Genomic DNA, 8,593 nt, shown 5'->3' on the forward strand with positions numbered 1-8,593 from the left:
TCAGCTGGTGAGTGGGTATCCTTTTGCACCAAGGAACCATCCCTGGGCAGGGAGAGAGGGGGGGTCTTGGTAGTTGGTGATTCAATCCTTAGGCAAGTAGACAGCTGGGTGGCAAAACCACATACTGACCGTATGGTGACTTGCCTGCCTAATACGAAGGTAGTGGACATTATGCGTGTTGTAGATAGGCTGATAGACAGTGCTGGGGAGGAGACAGTGGTCGTGGTGCATGTTGGCACCAATGATGTGTGGAAATGCAGTCGTGAGGTCCTGGAGGAAAAATGTAGGCTACTAGGCAGGAGACTTAAGGCCAGGAACTCCAAGGTAGCCTTCTCAGAAGTGCTACCTGTTCCACGTGCAGGGCTGGAGAGACAGGCACAAATTAGAAGTCTCAATGTGTGGATGAGACGATGGTGTAGGGAGGAAGGGTTTAAGTTTGTTAGGCATTGAGATGCTTTCTGGAACAAGCGGGAGCTGTACAAAAGAGATGGTCTCCACTTGTCCCCAGATGGAACCAAGATGCTGACGCTTAAAATCAAAAAGGTGGCAGAGCAATTTTTAAACTAAATCTTGGGGGAAAGCCGACAGGGGATGAAAGGTCTCTGGTTCGGGAGGACCATCTCAAAGAGATGAAGGGTTAGCTGTTACTTTTCTACCGGGTGATGGATCAGAGTTGTTCACTGAGATGCTAACAAACAGTATGGAGTGTCTGCCAAAGTCTAGAGGCAGCAGGAGGAAGGTTGCAGGCCTAACTTGCCTGGCAATCATAGATGCTTGTATACAAATGCTAGAAGTGTTCGAAGTAAAATTGGTGAGTTGGAATACTGTATACAATTCTGGTCATCGCACCTCAAAAAGGATATTATAGCATTGGAAAAAGTCCAGAAAAGGGCAACTAGAATGATTAAAGGTTTGGAACACTTTCCTTATGAAGAAAGGTTAAAACACTTGGGGCTCTTTAGCTTGGAGAAACGTCAACTGCGGGGTGACATGATAGAGGTTTACAAGATTATGCATGGGATGGAGAAAGCAGAAAAAGGTACGTTTCTCCCTTTCTCACAATACAAGAACTCGTGGGCATTCAATGAAATCGCTGAGCAGTCAGGTTAAAACAGATAAAAGGAAGTACTTCTTCACCCAAAGGTGATTAACATGTGGAATTCACTGCCACAGGAGGTGGTAGCGGCTACGAGCATATCCAGCTTTAAGAGGGGATTGGATAAAAATATGGAGCAGAGATCCATCATAAGAACATAAGAGAAGCCATGTTGGATCAGGCCAACGGCCCATCAAGTCCAACACTCTGTGTCACACAGTGGCAAAAAATGTTATATACACACATACACTGTGGCTAATAGCCACTGATGGACCTGTGCTCCATATTTTTATCTAAACCCTTCTTGAAGCTGGCTATACTTGTGGCCGCCACCACCTCCTGTGGCAGTGAATTCCACATGTTAATCACCCTTTGGGTGAAGAAGTACTTCCTTTTATCCGTTTTAACCTGTCTGCTCAGCAATTTCATCAAATGCCCACGAGTTCTTGTATTGTGAGAAAGGGAGAAAAGTACTTCTTTCTCTACTTTCTCCATCCCATGCATTATCTTGTAAACCTCTATCATGTCACCCCGCAGTCGACGTTTCTCCAAGCTAAAGAGTCCCAAGCGTTTCAATCGTTCTTCATAGGGAAAGTGCTCCAGCCCTTTAATCATTCTAGTTGCCCTTCTCTGGACTTTCTCCAATGCTATAATATCCTTTTTGAGGTGCGGTGACCAGAACTGCACACAGTACTCCAAATGAGACCGCACCATCGATTTATACAGGGGCATTATGATACTGGCTGATTTGTTTTCAATTCCCTTCCTAATAATTCCCAGCATGGCGTTGGCCTTTTTTATTGCAAACGCACACTGTCTTGACATTTTCAGTGAGTTATCTACAACGACCCCAAGATCTCTCTCTTGGTCAGTCTCTGCCAGTTCACACCCCATCAACTTGTATTTGTGGCTGGGATTCTTGGCCCCAATGTGCATTACTTTGCACTTGGCCACATTGAACCGCATCTGCCACGTTGACGCCCACTCACCCAGCCTCAACAGATCCCTTTGGAGTTCCTCACAATCCTCTCTGGTTCTCACCACCCTGAACAATTTAGTGTCATCCGCAAACTTGGCCACTTCACTGCTCACTCCCAACTCTAAATCATTTAAGAACAAGTTAAAGAGCATGGGACCCAGTACCAAGGCCTGCGGCACCCCACTGCTTACCGTCCTCCACTGTGAAGACTGCCCATTTATACTCACTCTCTGCTTCCTATTACTCAGCCAGTTTTTGATCCACAAGAGGACCTGTCCTTTAACTCCATGACTCTCAAGCTTTCTAAGGAGTCTTTGATGAGGAACTTTATCAAAAACTTTCTGGAAGTCAAGGTAAACAACATCTATTGGGTCTCCTTTGTCCACATGTTTGTTCACCCCCTCAAAGAAATGTAACAGGTTAGTGAGGCAAGATCTTCCCTTGCAGAACCCATGCTGAGTCTTCCTCAATAACCCGTGTTCATCAATGTGCCTACTCATTCTGTCCTTGATAATGGTTTCTACCAACTTTCCCGGTATTGAAGTCAGACTGACTGGCCTGTAATTTCCCGGGTCTCCTCTGGAACCTTTTTTAAAGATGGGGGTGACATTTGCTACCTTCCAGTCCTCAGGAACGGAGGCAGATTTCAATGAAAGATTACAGATTTTTGTTAGAAGATCCACAAGTTCAACTTTGAGTTCTTTCAGAACTCTCGGATGTATGCCATCCGGACCCGGTGACTTATTAGTTTTTAATTAGTTATTAATGATTTAAATAGACAATCAGTTGTAGGACCTCCTCTTTTGTCACCTCAATCTGACTCAGGTCTTTCAATACCCCTTCCAAAATTAGTGGTTCTGGGGCAGGCAAAAAGTTCTCATCTTCCACATCAGTGGCTATTAGCCACAGTGTGTGTGTGTGTATGTACGCACACACATATATATTGGCTACTGTTTGACAGAGTGTTGGACTGGATGGGCCATTGGCCTGATCCAACATGGCTTCTCTTATGTTCTTATGGAAGTTCATAAAGGCAGGGAATGAGCTGTGGTGGTGGTGGAAAGGGCCATCAAGTCACAGTTGAGTTATGATGACCCTGTGGGGTTTCCCAAGGCAATAGACATTCAGATTTGCCACTGCTGGCCTCTGTGTCAGAACCCTGGTATTTCTTGGAGGTCTCTCATCCAAATACCAACTAGGACCAACCCTTAGCTTAGCTTCCAAGATCAGAGGATCAGAACTAACCAGGTAGTTGACACAAATTAAAGCTTTGTGACATTTGTTTCCTCTCCAAAGAGCCATTTAGCAACCTCCAAGAACTTTTCTTACTCTTCCTTTTCCCACTATGTCATTCTCTCCCTCCTGTCTGCTTGGTAGCCTCTTCCTGCTCCAAGCTCTCCTTTTAGCTATGCTTGTCCTCTTCTCCATTGTACCCAGCAGGGAAGCATGCTTGCTTGCTTAAAAGCAGTAATAAAAGCAGCTGAAATCTCTGAGATGGCTATTAAGAAAAGAGAGGGATGCAAAGACAATTGACTTTCTGATACTCACAACATGCTCAAAACAGAGGATTCATTTGTTCTGGGCATCAGCAAGACAACTGTGAAGGTCAAGGGTAACTGTGTTAGTGTTTAAGTGAGCTTATTAATTATACCCCGTAAGAAATACTGTGTTTTTATGATTTTCTTAATTTAAAAAATTACAATACACACAGCATCAAGGCTTTCTTCCATACATCCACTGTAAGATATTTCTAGTTAACAATTCTTATTGTTCTTTTAAATAACACAACTACCCATCCTTGATCTATGAAGAAAATTAATTAAATGTCCTTAGACACTTCTAATACTTGTTGCATGATCTGACAATATACATGGCAATTATTCCAATATTCTGCAAATAAAAACCAACTATCCACAGATGGAAGCTGAATACAATTTCATGTCCACATGTGTCTATAAATAGAAATCTTATCCACAGACCACACGTATAAACCCTTGTTGAATATCTGCCTCCCAGATGGAGGTTTGTTACCATTAGAAGAATTGCAGATTTATACCCCGCTCTTCTCCCTGAATCAGAGACTCAGAGAGGCTTACAATCTCCTATATCTCCTTCCCCCACAACAGACACCCTGTGAGCTGGGCTGGACTGAGAAGGCTCTCACCGCAGCTGCCCTTTCAAGGACAACCTCTGCAATAGCTATGGCTAACCCAAGGCCATTCCAGCATGTGCAAGTGGAGGAGTGGGGAATCAAACCCGGTTCTCCCAGGTAAGAGTCCGCACACTTAACCACTACACCAAGCTGGTGTAGAGAAATGCTATTTGAGCATCTGAAAAGAAGGGATGCTATTTCAGGAGTGATGTATATTAATAAAATGCCAGTCTTCAAAGTAAGATAATAGCATTTATATAGTGCATTTCAAGTGTTCTGTCCTCATCTCATGTACTGTTTTCCTTTCAACAGGTTAGTAGTATTATTCACATCTTGCAACTGAGAGAACAGTCACCTCATACTACATACTACACGTGGCTAAGATCTGAATCGGACACTTCTTAATTCACCCCTCCTATATTAGCTATCGTGTTTAAACAAGTTCATTGGCATTTGTTTCCATTTTGGTTTTTAACTGAGAACCTTTTTCTAAATACAGATAAACTAGGGGACTGCTTCCACCTTGTCATGACTTAGATGGGGTGCCACCTGTTTCTGCCACCACTGTGGATTTATGGTCCCTTGGAAAGGCCCAGAGTACCCTCCCAGGCCCTGTCAGATCCCTCGTCAAGAAAATAGGCGTGTAGACCAGGCAGAGTAACAAATAACAACAAAAAGATTTATTTTAAACAGGAAAATCAATAAAGGGCAAGTGAACAGATAAGGTGTTCTAAAACTACAGTAACGTGGGTGAAGGAAAATAAAGCCCCTAATGAGACTAGACTTAACTGTCCCTCATCTGTTAGGCCACCAGGCCTCGGCCTGCTCATTTTCTCCCTCAGATTGAGGATCTTCCTCCTAGCAGTAGTTTTTCTGCCTGCTAGACTTCTCAGGAGGAAAGAACAGTGCTGTCTCCTGAGAAAGCTTTTAAACAATTCCCCTCAGAGCCTATTTGGACGCTGACTGGCTGAAACTAGCACAAAGCATTCTGGAGATTGTAGGCTGTCTCTTCCTACTGAGACACAGGCCTCACAGGCTCCCTAGGACTACTAGACCTCTGTCTCACAGCACAGCACAGACCATGACACCTGTACCTGGCATTTTTAGGTTAGCCAAGAAAGCCACTTTTCAGCAATCCCATTGGAAGAATCTAGTGAGTGAGAACTCACATTAGCAGCTCTTTGGATCACACTCCCTCTTATATGGCACACATTTCATTCTCTAGAGATCTCCTTGTATCAGCTGATTTTTAAAATTCCAAGCCATTGTTAGTTAAATCTGTCTCTGGTGCATGTCTTTAATGGCTGCTGTTTCATATGGATTATTGTAAACTGCCTTGGGTTTAAATAGAAACATAGTTTAAATATGTAGCAATTTATGCATTAAAACACACACCTTTCTTCAGCTTGCCTTCTTAAACTACATTTGGTTTCCACAAAGCATAAGTCAAAACACCAATTTCGCTTATATACCACAGTCCACAGAAACCTGTGCCAACAGTTTAGATGATGTCAAAAAGTCATATTTCTGTACAGTCTGCAGAATTGTTGTAAGCCAAAATGCCCTCAAAACGAGGTTGGGGAATTGTCAGGTGGGCACCTGGCTTAATCAGGATCTTTTACCTGTGTATACAGGATTCCACGTCCAGAAACTAATGTTTAAAAATATTAGGGACTATAATTAAATAAAACAATATTCCAGAAAAATATAGGCTTCCATACAAGATAAAATACTCATAAAATCATACATACAGTCCCAAGAAAAATAGAGAGAGACAGACAACACATGGGTAGACAAACGGTGATAATTACCGATCATAGTCTTCAAGAAGGCTCCAATGGCGACGATAGAGAACAGGGGAAATGGGACCCTCAACTGTGACCAGAATTGGGGATGGATCTAGCCAGCGGAACTGGGGTACTGCTAGATGCACACATGAGTAGAGCTGGGTCAGAGGTTAAATAGACTACCTTGGACCCTCAGGAGATGGGAGGTACAGGGGTGGATGACAGGTGGTCAGCTGGTACATGACCTCAGAAAAGGGGAGGCTCTGCAGTGACCATAAGGGCTGGACTAGTGCAGTAGCCAATAGCCAGTTAATTGGCAACCCCTGATTGGATGCTCATAGCTAGCCAATGAGTGGACTTGACCATAGTTACCTGATTGGCTGTCCAGGTAGCAATGGGCCAAGAGGGAGGGGCCTCCAGGATGACTGTTGGAAAAAAGAATGGGGGAAATTACTGGGTGGAGGTGTGCTTAAGACTATTAAACTTATCTAAAAAGGTGACAATAGATGGCCAAATTGCTACCTAAGGTAACACCCGGTTTACACAAAGGAACATGGCTCTGGCTGAAGATGGTCTTCCTCTTCTTCAGTCTTCTTCTTGGCACCAGTCTTTGTCTTGAGTTCCGTTAGACAAAGGATCCACGCCTAAGAAAAGCTTGATTGCCTTATGCAGAAGTTGAAGCAGCTGTTGGATACGTGAGTTTCTTGCTTTGCTGTAATGGAGTCAGGAAAACAAGATGGATTCTGGTGGTGTTAGTCCTTGGTTCATGGAAACAGGCTGGAAACTGTTTGCCTGTACAGTTCATGGCGGCGTGGCTTCTTCCACTGCAGTGGCCAAGACTGGGCATGCAAGGAGCAGCTGGAAACTCATCTGTAATTCTGGCTAACACCCATCCAGAGATGTAGAATGCTGCTGCAAAGCTGAGGCTTAGAAACCATGGGCAAAGTCCACTTCTTAGAGCAGATGTGTGCGAGTCAAAACTCCAGATATCCTGGCAACCATACTGGTGATCGCGATGTCCATGTGTATGAAAAGTAGGGAGCTTTTTCTTACATTGTTAGCAGATTATTTGGGGACTAAACAGCACAGCAGTTATGTGAGATGTGTGGGGAGTAACTTCTGATTAACAAGTGACTCAAAAAAATAGAAACTATTTCTGAGTAAGGGAACTACTGCTGTTTTACCTTAAAATCATACTTCTCATGTGCCACAAGGTGGTGCCAAACCTCCATTACACTTGAAATCTATTCAAGACTAAAAAAATTAAAAAGTTTTCATAGGATGTCTGAATGAATTGAAAGGCAAACATAATAAGGTTTCCTTATGCAGCATGAACCTTATAGAAAATGGACAAACTATATAGCATTTTTTATAAATAAGTACAGGAACTTCAGGAGATAGAAATTTGGAAGAGACACAGTATGAGGTGCTTAACCTCTTCCTAGTCTGAAACTTTTTTTCTCCCATTAACCCCATAAGTTCCTCAAAATTTTTGCTCTCAGGCTTGGCTATAATTATGTTTTTGAACACCCACCCATGCTACAATTTCCCGCTAGTATCCTAGTATTCATTAAAACCCACATGCTTTTCTACATGGGGAGCTAAATATGCTGGGAAGGCATAGTAAATTTCCCATTTAACTTCAAAGTATTCATTTGGGCTGGTCTTAAATGGGCAATTTTAATGCTCACGGCATGAATGCCGTTATTGTCTAAATCTAGCTTAAAAGTCTCCCTCTCTCCCTTTTTACCTATTTGCAGTCAATAAAAATCACTCTATTAAATCAGAGTTGTTGCATTTCCCTACATATCACTTCCAAGCACCCTCATGCATTCATGAGCTTCAAGATCCTGCAACCTGGGTCAAAAGGAGCATGTGTAAAAGCCACTGTGTAATGATTCCAAAAGGTATTAGCCCAAGAAAAGGGTTAACTTCTATGATACAGCAGAGGGGGTACTATGGAATGAAGAAAAAGGATTCTAAACTGCCAAGATGAGCAGTAGGTGGTTGAAAGAAACAGAAAAAAAGTGAGAAGTATGGTGTGTGGATGAGGGGGCTTGTGAGGGAGACAACCAAAAAAAGGATCCCTAGGAAAAGTGATTAGTGTGGTTCTCTCAAGGGAGAGGAGATGTATTATGAACCCTGAGAGAAGGGAAGGCTCACAGGAAGATGGGAATAACAACCCATACTAGAGTGTTGCATGGAATTCTGATAATTTAACTAAGAGAATGATGTACAAAGGATGCTATAGAAAAGGTAACTAAAATGATTCTTTATCAAAGAAGTCTGTAACTTTTAAAACCTCGAAGTTGACAAAATTATGAGTGGTGAGTGGGAAAAGGAATATAGAAAAATATCACATTTTTTAAAATGCTAGAAAAATATTTAATCCACTGGTGTTAGTAGAGACCAGACACAAGAAATAAAAGTCTGTATTTACAGAACCAATCGCTCATCGCTATAGAACAATGTGTGATGCAAATAGCACTAAACATGAAAGTCTTCATTTGACAGTTCTTATATTGGGAATATGAATGTCTTCCAATAGAGTGGGAATTTGTTCCATTGTTTTGAAACAA

The sequence above is a fragment of the Heteronotia binoei genome, chromosome 9 (genome assembly GCF_032191835.1).
Source record: "Heteronotia binoei isolate CCM8104 ecotype False Entrance Well chromosome 9, APGP_CSIRO_Hbin_v1, whole genome shotgun sequence".
Taxonomy (NCBI): domain Eukaryota; kingdom Metazoa; phylum Chordata; class Lepidosauria; order Squamata; family Gekkonidae; genus Heteronotia; species Heteronotia binoei.